The sequence below is a fragment of the Camelus bactrianus genome, chromosome 5, assembly GCF_048773025.1.
Source record: "Camelus bactrianus isolate YW-2024 breed Bactrian camel chromosome 5, ASM4877302v1, whole genome shotgun sequence".
Taxonomy (NCBI): Eukaryota; Metazoa; Chordata; class Mammalia; order Artiodactyla; family Camelidae; genus Camelus; species Camelus bactrianus.
The window spans coordinates 45,254,687-45,267,219 of record NC_133543.1 but is presented as its reverse complement, the minus strand read 5'-3'; the positions used below and the strand labels follow the sequence as shown (position 1 = coordinate 45,267,219).

Here is a 12,533-nt window from a genome sequence, read left to right as displayed (position 1 = left end):
ATCTTACCAGTTCCCTTCCCTTTTCAGTTAGGTACGTGAAATAATCACTATCTCCAAAAAAATAGATTTCACCAAGACCCATAATAATGCCAAATCCTGTGGAGTTTTTTCAGCTCTACTGTTTCTATCTGTGGCACTTGACACCACTGACCACTCTCTTCTTTATGACTTAACTTTCTCTTGGTCCCCCTACTTCTCCTTTGCTTTGCTCATATTAGTTACCCATTCAAGACTGGACTCCCTAGGACTCTGTCTTTGACCTCATGATTTCAACTATTACATATATATCAGACTTCTCTCTTAGACTGAAGATTTATATATCCATCCATCCACCTATTTGACATATTTACCTGGACATTCTTCCCATAGGCATGTCAAACTCAACATGTCCATGCAACCAATCCTTTTCTTTGTCCCCCAGGTAACACTTAGCTATCATCTACCTCAGTAAATGCACCATCTATCCAGTCATCTCAAAGCCCATTCAACCTGTCACCAGGTCCTCTTTTACATCTTTTTTATCCATGCCTTCTTCAATATCCATAGTGGTGCTGTCTTAGCTTAGACCCTCATTTCTCACCAGAACTATTAGAATGTTCTCCTTATCATTTTCTTTTTTCCAATCATGCCCCGCTTCATACATCTTGAATACTGATGAGGTTTTTTTCCAAAGCATAATTCTGATTACATTACTCCCTTGCTTTAAACTTGATGATTGCTTTCTGTTGCCCATAGGATAAAATTTTTACGACTCTATAAAGGCAAACAGTATCTATCTGCCTGTTTCTCCAGGCAGACTTTTAAATCCACTTTGCCCCACACACTACAAGTCAGTGTGTGCCCTTTCATCCCTGAGTTGCCAGGTGTTCTCAAGTCTCTGTGCCTTTACTTAATGCTGTTCTTATTCTTCCCACTGTATGAAACGTCTTTGTCTTTCCTGATTATCTGATGAATATCTACATATCTCCTAAGCCAAAGTTCAAGGATAAGGCCATCTGTGAAATTTTTCACACTCATTCTAAATATAGTGGACCATTTTTCCCCTTTAGGATCCTCTAGTGCGTAATATATACATCAAAGCACAATAACTCTTGATTGTAATTATTTACATGTAAGTACTTTTCCTCTTATGAATCTTCTCTAGAGAAGGCCCATGTGTTAGTCATTTTGTATCTTTGGCACCTGACATAGTGTCTGGCACATAGCAGATGCCTAACAAATGTTAACAAAAATAACTTATTAAGTGGTATTGTGCTGGGTATCAGGAATACAAACAGAAATAAGACATTATTTTATTCTTATAAATTAGCAGCTTTCAGGCTTCTCCAATTTATGTTAAAAGTGGCATTCCCAAGTGTGATATATTACCCTGGTTATCCCCTGGACTAATGTATAAGAATCAATGAGAAGATGTGAACCAACCTCCCAAATAGACATGCATTAATCTATACATTTGACATAAATGCAAATTTCCGGTTTCATTATTTTAACAGAACTTGAATAAACAATCTAAAACTTACACAGAAAAACTTGAAAGAAAAATAAACAATAACATTTTGAGGAAACCCAGGAAGAACTTATCGTACCAGATATCAAGACATATCATAAAACTGAATGCTTAATATAAGTCATAAATTTTGTCATCTTAAACATTAGCAATTTCAAATTACTTGGACCATCACTACTACCTTAATAAGTTGAAGGTTATCAATAAGGGAGAAGGTGTTGAGCAAGAATAAGAATTCAGATGGCATCTTGCATAAAACTAGTTATTTAAGAGTCAGAAAAAAGATTTAAAAAGGCTTAAAAGGCTTAAAAACAATAGAAAATGAAGTCATGAACTTTCAGTTAAACATGGGAGATTTAACACTGCTTTTTCCCTCTACTGTCTCTGGAAACTGTCTTCTGAATGCCAACTTAGGAAACAATTTCTTAAACACTAATCATAAAATAAATGATTCATAATTGTATTACGTTAAAATCAGGAGCTTCTGTTCATTACAAAAGAGTCAGGGAAAAAGCCACAAAGCATGAAAATATATCTGCAACACATATAACTGACAAAGAACCAATAAACAAGATATAAAAAAGAAATCCTATAAATCCTAAGAATAAGATGAAAACTCAGTGGGAAAATAGGCAAAAAACTTAAACAAGCATGTAATTTTTAAACAATCCTAATGGCTAATAAATGTAGGATAGGTGCTCAACTCCATTAGTTCTCAGGGAAATGGAAATTCAAACCATCATGATATAGCTCTATACTCTCACCACACTGGCAAAAAATTGAAATGGTTTGCACTTCTATGTCTTGGTGTGATACAAATCAGATTTTCACGTAGTGCTCATAGTAGTATGTTACTGGCAGAAGCACTTTGAAACAGTGTGTCATTCTCTACTGAAACTGAAAATATCCACACTTTATGACACAGCAATTTCCCTGGACCCTAGAAAAATGCATGCAGATGTATATATGTATGAGACATATAGAAGAATGTCTACATCAGCACTGCTTATAATGACAAAACACTGGAAACAACCCCAAAATCCATTAACAGAATGTATAAATGAAGTACGGTGTATTTGTAGTCGCACAATAGGATATACACAGAAATAATGAAAAGACTATAGATATGCACAACAAAATTAATGAACCTCACAAACATAATATTGAGCTAAAAAAGTATAATTCCCTTCACAAAGCTTTAAAAACAGAAGAACTAAAATATATTATTCAGGGATGACTAGACAGGAAAAGCTCAATACAAAAGTCAGAATAATTGCTACCTCTAGCATAAAGGAGAATAGGAGTTGTGACTGAGGAGAGGCACATGAGGTGCTTCTAGGGTACTAAAAATGTTGTTTCTTGATACAAGTTTTTGCTTTAAAATATTTATTAAACTTTGTACATAAGCTTTCTGCACTTTTCTGTATGTATGCTTCATTTCACAATTTAAAAAAATTATAAAAGAAACCAAAGGAAAAGATTTTTAAGAAAGCAGTAGGGGAGAAGTTACCAGTTCATATGCTATAAAGGAGTGAAACAAGATTAAGACCAAAAATTAGCCAGTACAGTTGGAAATTAATATTTATCTGTAACCTTCTTCAGAGCATTTTCAATGGATGGGGAAATGAATAAAAATTGAGGAAGTTTAGATAGTGAATATTTCCTAGAGTTAAACCTTAAAGATTGCAAAGGTTTTTACTATCGAAGATTTACTAATGAACAATTACTAATGAAGATAACCGTTCTCAGATAGACAAAGATAAGGGGCACCATGGACCTGGCTGGCAAGTCCAGGGGGCCTGTTGGGTAGAATAAATATTGCCTTTGTTTGTGGAATGTGTATCTCATGGGCAATCGCCAGAAGTAACATCTTAAGAAGTTGCCAAGTCAAGGCTAAAATAAACAGTCTGAAACTATATCCAAATATATTCAGATAAACAAAGGATGCCAAGACACACAGCTGAACTCATTTCTTGAGAATATTAAATGCAAGGAAGACCAGGCTGAAGAAGTTTTTTGAAGCAGAAAGAATCTTGCAGGATTTGTTAAAAGTAAAGACTCATTTGGGTAAATAATTATGAGTGTAACTGCTGGATCACATGATAACCTTATGTTTATCTATGTTAGAAACTACCAGACTATCTTCCAAAGTGGCTGCACCAATTTGCATTTCAACAAGCAAAGAATGAGAGTTCCTGTTGCACCACATCCTTGCCAACATTTGGTGATCTCAGTGTTTTGGCTCTGAGCCATTATAATAGGTATGTAATGGTATCTCATTGTTTTAATTTGCAACTCCCTAATGACATATGATGTTGAACATCTTTTCATATTTTCCTCACCATCTGTGTATCTTCTTTGGTGATATATCTGTTCAGATTTTCCCCTATTTTGTAATTGGATTATTTGTCATCTTGTTGAATTTTAAGAGTTCTTTGTATATTTTGGATAACAGACTTATATCAGATATGTCTTTAGCAAATGTATTCCCCCAGATATGGCTTATCTTTTCAATCTTTTAACAGTGTCTTTCACTGAGCAGAAGCTTTGATTTTAAAGAAGTTCAATTTATCAATTTTTCTTTCATGGATTGTTTTTCGGTGTTGTATCTGAAAAGTCATCACCAGACTCAAAGTTCAGATTTTCTCTTATGTTATCTTCTAGAAGTTGTATAATTTTATTTTACATTTAGGTCAATGACCCATTTTAAGTTAATTTTTGAGAAAAGTGTAAGGTCTGTGTCTAGATCCTAATCTAAATACTAATTTACTCACTAGGCATTTGCCCTAGTGAGTTAGAAACTAATCCCCCCACAAAAACCTGAACACAAATGTTTATAGCAGTTTTATTCATAGTTGTCAAAAAATGGGAGACAACCAAGATGGCCTTTGATAGGTGAATGAATAGACACACTCCGGTACATCTGTAAAATGGAGTACTAGTCAATGATAAAAAAGGAGCTATTAACCACAAAAAGACATGGAGGAACCCTAAATGCACATTCCTAAGTGAAAGAAGCCATTGAAAAAACTACATACTCTAAGATGCTGACTAGTATATTACATTCTGGAAAAGGTGAAACTATAGAGACAATTAAAAATATCAGTGATTCCAGGGGTTCAGAGAGAGAGGGTAGGGATGAATAGGTGGAGCACAGGGCAGTTTTAGGGAATTGACACTATCCTGTATGATACTGTAATGGTGGATATGTGATATTATATATTTGTCAAGATGCATAGAAAATCTACAAAACAAAGAGTAAACCCAAATGTAATCTATGGACTTTAGTTAATAATAATTTACTAATATTGGTTCACCAATTGTAACAAATGTACCATACTAATGCAAAATGCTAATAATAGGGGAAACTTTGCAGGGCAGAGGGGGATGTATGGGAGTTTTTTGTACTTTCTGTACCATCTCCCCAAATCTAAAACTGCTCTAAGAAATAAAGTATTTTAATTTTTTAAAAGACTGTGTTCTCATGGTCACATATTTTAGGAAAATTTGTGAATATAAGATACCTTCATGATGGGAGGCACTCGAGTGTCTGTGGAGATTTGGGGAGACTAAGAGGAGATAGAGCTGAAGATATATTTAGGTTGGGTTTAATAGACTATACCTATGTGATTCACAATCCCTGCCATATATCCATAAGTTATCTTCAGCTATCTAGAAGTAGGAGTAGCTTCCATTGGCCTCGTACCCACTGTGCCAAACTCACTGACATTGCAACACAAAGATTCAGGGCTGAAGTTGTGTCACAATACGCAGAGGGATTACAATCTGCCTAGCATAGGAACTACATGGGCAGTGGAGAAGAAGCAAGGTTTCCACTGCATAGAACCAGAGTTAGTCTCTGGAAAATTCTTCCAAATCTTTTAGGTGATATATGCAAAAAAACTTGATAGACGTTTTCTTAAATTTTAAGACCCTCCTGAAAATTTTCAAGAAATTGTAGATAAGTTGGAGAGATCAAAGAAACTTTTCTAGACTATCATTAATTTTAAAATAAATTTTAATTAATCATAATAAAGACTGAATTAATTTTCCATATTCTCCAGAGAAAATAAAATTTAAAAATCCTTGAAGAAGGGAGGATATAGCTCAGTGGTAGAGCATGTGCTTAGCATGCATGAGATCCTAGATTGCCTCCATATTAATAAATAAATAGAAACCTAATTACCTCCCCCCACACACACACAAATTTTTTTTTAGTCCTTGACATTAGAGGTCAAGAATGTAGGGTAAAAAGTATTACAGAGGTAAGTCAGACAGTTATTAAAAATATTATGCTACTTCTCTAAATGTTTTGATTTTGTGCTATTAATCAGTTTCCATATAAGCATTTGTTTTGATTTTTTCTCATTTTAAATAAATATTCACCTCTGAATCTAATTTATATTCAAATTTTGAATTCTTTCTCAAAACTGCATAAGCTTCAGGCCCCACAAAACCTAAATCTGTATGTGCGAAGCTCCCAATTTTCTATCTCCAGTTCAAATTTCTTTCTAGAACTCCAAACTGGCATATCCAACTGCTTACCTAACACCTCCACTGTATGTCTGAAAGACATCTCAAAATCAATATGTTCAGGACTAAACTCCTAATCTTCCCCAACCCTCCAATAAACTGCTCCCCAACAATCTTGTCTATTTTAGATGATGATGATAAAACATTTTTCTAGTTGCTCAGGCCAAAAACCTTGGAATCATTTTAGACTTCTTTTTTTCTCTTAACACCACAGCCAGTCCATCGGGAAATCTGTTGGGACAACTTTCAATATATATCCAGAATTTACTTACTTCACTTCACCACTCTGGTCAAGGCCACATGCTACCCAACCTGGTTTACTGCAATAGCCTCCTGACCGGTCTTCATGAGTCTACCTTTAGCCTCTATGATCTGTTCTAAGCACAGAAACCAGTGTGGTCCTCTTAAAATGCAAGTTAGAGCATGTTGAGCATGTTATTTCTCAGCTAAATCTTCTAACGTCTCCGCGTTTCATGCAGAGAAAAGGTCACAGTTTCCTAATGCTCTGTGAGGCCCTATGTGATCTGCATGCCCCACTCCTGTTAGTTCTTTAATCTCTCCTACTGATCTCCTGTCATTCCACTTCACTCTAGCCACACTGGCTTCTTTGAAATTCTCACTGCTACTCAGGAACCTTTCATAATAAGTGATCTGCTTATTATGCTTAGTGTTTAATTTCTAGTCTCCCTCAAGGTTTTTAAATCTCAGAAGAGCAGAGATCTTTCATTTGTGCAGTGATGTATCCCAAGGATCCAGAACAGTGTGTGATAGTTCTTGGTACTCAATAAATTTTTATTGTGTATACAAATCTTTGCAGAGAGATGATATTTTTAAGTAAAATACATAGAAAACACACATAATAATCCATTATGCTACTAAACACACTAAGAAACTTAAGAATGGAGACAAAGCTAATGGCCACAAACTTCACAGCAACAATGCAGAAACTGCCACAATTTATGGCTATGAAACTACAGAGTAAATAGATTAATGTTTCTGTATGGTCAGAGACTTATAAAGTGAAAAAAAAAAAACTGGGATCTGGCTTAAAGGACAAGCTTTGGAAGTTAAAAGTTGACTGAATAGATGGAGACCTTCAGATAGTCACTTATCTCCCAGTTTTATGTGTTTACATTTCATAAGTTAATAAATCCCCAGAGCTACTGGTTTGTATTCCAACGGGTTTAAACTGGGGACTTTTCCCTTCTCTTCCTTGAGATTTGTTTACAAAAGGGAGAAAAGATTTATCTGCCTCTCAAGGTGGGGAGAAGATAGCTGTATAGCAATTTCTATATAAATTCCCAGACTCATAATTTTAGGGCACCCCTCCTGTGCATATAACCATCTGATTCTCATCACATTACCCTGAAGGGGAAGAATGAGGCATGGAGAACCAATGTGGTTATTGCTTTAAATAATAATGATAGTTTTCCTTTGACTCAGAAACCTTATGTTTGCTTTTAGGACAAAATAAATAAACATAGATGTTAAAAATTTATCAATAGGTCAAGGAGATTTTTTTACAGAGATTATATGAGATAATATAATAGACAAAAAATATTGAATATGATGCCTGTTACATGATAGACACTCAAGCTTGTTCGTTCCCCTTCACACAGCTCACTTTCCATAGCTTAAAGAAAGAGAAACACAAGATAAAAATTTCCTGTCCTGTTTCATTGTCTTCCTGCTTTTCTCTGTACTTCCAACTCTTCTAATCCCAAATATAATAATCCTGGCCTAAGGAATTAGAGATTCACCTCAGAATCCTGTAGGAAAAAAGAATACAAATAGCATTTCCAGGTCAATATTATCATAAATTTTCCCTACAATATTATATCCAAAATAGAATAGACACCACTTAAGAAGACAAAGAGTTCAAGAAACTTAATGATAAGTATCATGGTTCTGAAATGACTTAACAATTATTAAACCTAATCTGAACTATTTTTTTCAAGATTAAATAGGGAACAATTTTATTTTGTGATAAATAAAGGCCAAAAATTTAGTTCAAAGGAGAATCTGTTCAAAAGAGTACTTCTTAAATTAGTCAAAATGGTCAACAAGAATTAACTTCATATCATGTTAAAAAAAAAACCCAAATTAATAAAAATACAGATCATTTAGACATGAATATATTTTGAAAATATTAGTGAGAAAAGAGCAGTGCTATTTAGAGAAAAAAATATTTTTAAATAAACATGAAACACTACAATTTATTCAGAATTTACCTGTATGTCAGTTGAGGGAAAAATACAGTTGTCCATTAAAAAACTAAGTGTTTATTAAAGGTAGCATTGCTTTCTGAGCACAAATCTTGCTAACAAATACTGGATTTTCAACACAAATTGAGGAGAATTATCTTGTCAAGCAGGTGCAGAATTACTGTAAATATTTTCATTATATAAGAAATAGAAGTACTGAAACAACACATAATGTGGCCGTGGTCATAGTACACTGAGTGTTTACAAAATGCAGTGAGGAAAGAAATGTATTTGGGAATGGACAGGAACCTTACTATGATTAACAATAACACTAATTAACTACTATCCTTATTTAGCTGGCAGGGAAGGGGTCAAACTATCTACTTTAGAATAGAACTCTGTGTTTTTTCCATGAAATGAATATAACACAGCTGGTGCATAATTACTGAGTTGCTACAGCCATTTATTTAGATGTGTCAATCATGGGAAAAGGTCAAGTACATTAAGCTGAAAAAGCATGTGATCTTTAATTCCATGGAGACTCTAACAGAGTCAGAAAACACAACAAGGCATCATTTATCATAATATATCAAAGAACTCTAAGTCCAACAGACACTCTCTGCTGAGGGAGAGCATTAGAGAGAAAGAAAGAGACCAAGAGAGCGTGTATGTGTGTACACTGCAAAGAGATACTACTAGGCTACTTAACTGCACTGTTGTTTCACTGAAAGAATAAAAAAGTCAAATCAATGCTGGTCATAGTCATCTAATCCTAGGGCCATATTTGTAATCATTACAACACCAAGGGACACATAACTATGCCGATTCTATACAGAAAATAAAAATCTAGAAAGTGCTAAAGTTGTTCAACAAAGGAGCCATAGTCTGAGATTTACTAGTTTAGAAGATACTGTGCCATATTTTCAAAAATACTATTTCTTATAAGTTTATAACACTATCTTGAACAAAACATAGCAACCAAAATACTTTGCGTCTTGAAATAGCAGTGTTGTTTTTCATCTTGGAGTACAGTAAGCCTCAACATTTCTTGAATAAATGAATGAATCCTAATAATATGTATTTTCTAAGGGGAAAAAAAAGGCAAGAGAATTCCCAGTTTTGATTGGTTATAAGACAGCTTGAGGTTGGATGTTTACAGTGCTCAAAGGGAGGTTAATACAACTTAGTCAAGAAACAGGATAATAGGAAATGCTTATTGGATATGATCCCTGCACTTAAAAAAAGATAACCATTCAATTGCGCAAAACCCAAGTCTAGCAAAGAAAACAGCAGGGAATAATAAAAATAAAAAGCAGAAAAAATTAACAATCTGCATTTAAGCTGATGTTCTTGTGTAGTATCAGGCATTAAATGCTGTAGGAGTTAATAATAGATTGAAGTCAAAGATAACCTGGGCAATCAAAGAAAAGTTCATGGAGAAGCACCTGAGTTGAATCTTAAACAAAATAGGTTTTGGACTAGCAGAGGATTGGGAAATAGAAAAATGACATAATATACACAAAAACAGAACAATTTTAGGTGATAATGTGAGGTGCATGCTAGAGCAGGGGAAAAATAAGGTGAGACAGAGCATGTATTTTTATAATCACAAAAACTTACAATGTCACTATTATTTTAAAACATTTATGTCCTGTTTTATTTTACAAGGAAAAGGGAAAAAGAGATCAACATATGTTCTGGGATACTTCAACCTCATTTTAATGAAATTATGATTTCTGAACAGCCCTGCCACTTTGCTTCAGGGAAATAGGAAAAGAGCAAAAATGTAAAACTAAAATTTTCCAGATCTAGTTTTGTCTTGTATTAATCTGAAAGAAATGTGCATGTGTAGAAAGTGGCTCACTCTGGGAATTATGGTAATTAAGAACAGAAAGGCTTGCTTGGAAACACTGAAGACTTGTTGAGAAAAAAATTTTTTTTCCATGAAGACAGTTGATGGACTTCAACTGTGAAACTAAAGGAATAAAACAATTAAAATATCTGAAAGCAAAGATGAAAAACATTTGGAATTTCTGCATAGATGTTTACAAATAGGAAATAGTCAGATTTTTTTTTTTTTTTTTTTTTTTTACTGGCCACAGTATTTTAGCAGCTTCTCCCATCAAGTTGTGGAATCTATTCTTCAACCCCTTGAATGGGGCTTGGCCATATGACTTGTTTTGACCTATGGGACTTAGCTCATGTAACACAGAGACTTAGAGAGCGCCTGTGCATTGGTTTTTCCCTCTACTGCTTTTGGCGACTCTTATGCCACCATATAATCAGACCTATCAAATCTGTCTAATTTTATCACATGCAACCACCAGTATACATTCTCTTAGCATCTTATATTTCCTTATAAAACTTTTCAAAAATTCAATTAAATTACTACTTATATAATCAGCTATATAATGCCTATGATAGGCACTGTAGGTAGTAAAATGGTCTGTCTAATCACGTTCACATTCCCAGTACCTGGCATATTATATGCTCTAAGTGTTCCCTGAATAATTAAATGAATGGCAGCAAATCCAAACTTTTTATAGCATTTTATGCTGGAGTAGGCTGAAAAATCTAAACACTGGCTCACAGAAGGGGAGAGGACAGAAGATAGGGTTTGTATTGCCAAGTGAAAAATAGATGGCATGCCTTGTGAAGGGAGAATGACGACAATGACTTGTGCTCTACCACACACAAGCTGGCAGCAGTGGTGTGAGGGAACAGGCTTACACCAGCTTGCCAGAGCTAGCTGTGCACATCTCTTCCTAACTCCATGTTCACTGAAAACACCACGGCGATGTGAAAGCAGCCATGAAAACAGGCAAATGCTGTCAATCAAGGTTATGGGGGCAACAAAAGAAGAGAATGCCTGGTGGGGACATAAAGATGAAACTTCCTGTTTGTTTAGGTTGTTGACAATTTCTAATACCCAGAAGTGATCTGATGGATTTACCTTAATAATGCTGACTTCACTTTCTGGAAAGATCCACTTACACAGTTTCAAACTATGTGAATATTAAGTAAGTACCCACTTCTGAGTAAAGAGAATAATTATTTGGGGCAATGCAAAAGCATAGAGCTAAGAGGATGCTTAAAAGTGAAATTAGGAGGCATCCATTTTCATTCTCTCACATAGAGTCCAAAGAGCCTTTTAGGAAGAAGGAAAGCTGAACCCAAATTCCTTTGCTTTGAGATTTAAAGTCATTAAGCCACTTCTGAAGGAGCATGATGCCATAAATGAAGATTAGCAAGAATGAATAACAGCCCCTCACTTCCATTCGCCACTGGGAGGAAACATCATTGATGGGGGGAGAGTCTGCACCCTTTTCCAAACTCAACAGAAGCTACTAGATTACAACGCGAGCATGCGTGTGCGTGTGCGCGTTTGTGTGTGTGTGGCTGGTTTTAGACCCATCATGTGACTGATGCTAAAGGCCTTTCTGACAAGGTCACTTAGGTACTAAGGAGCTTACTCTGAGTAGGACAGCGAGATGCATATAAAATGCACCCTTACAATAAGGGAAGTGAAAAACTTTTAAGTATAACATTTAAGACTCAAGGCAACTTTTGCTATGCATGTATGTAGAGAAGGAGGTTGTGTGACGACTGGACAAACCTGTACAGACAAAACAGGAAGGATCAACAGTTTTAGTAGATGGGACCTTGCACCAAATGATAGTGAGTAGTCACAAACTCCAGTGCGACTTGCATCACCCCAACTTCCTGGACGCCACGAGACTTCTACTTAGTGGCAGAAGAAACTGAGATTAATTGATTAGGCTGTCCAGTGTTATACAATTGTTGAGATCAAGCTTGAGGGGCATATCTAAAATATAGATATGATAAAGTCCATATTTTTGTCTCTTTTTTTCACTGCTCTATTACTAGTACTTGGAGTAGAGTCTGGCACTTAGTAACACACACTCAGTAGAGAGTTGGAGGAATGAATGAATCTGAAGTCCCATTAATTCTCACTGAGGGTGGCAACAGTTCAGAGACATTAAGGACTGATTCAACCATTTAGTTTAAGTAAACCTACAGAACCTCGGGAGGAGAACCCCAGGAGGAATACCATACTTCCAGAATATCCAGGCAGATAGCACCTCTGAGGTATTATATTGTCAATGCTAACCAAGTATGACCTAATTTTATACATTAAGATGACGAAGCCAGACATATCTTTCCATAAAAATTTTATATTTGATATTTTTGCTGTATCCATTCTACTTCAAATTTCTTCCTAAAGAAAGGTAATGAATAAGTTTCTACAGTTTTCAAGATGTGTGAAT

The 12,533-nt window shown here is 35.1% G+C and overlaps 1 protein-coding gene across 2 annotated transcripts in view; it reads right to left on the bottom strand.

Annotated features, from left to right (window-relative positions):
* The window catches only part of SLC4A10 (solute carrier family 4 member 10), a 250,673-nt gene that overhangs the window by 140,469 nt on the left and 97,671 nt on the right, over positions 1 to 12,533 (bottom strand). The gene's annotated exons all lie outside the window — the stretch shown is intronic.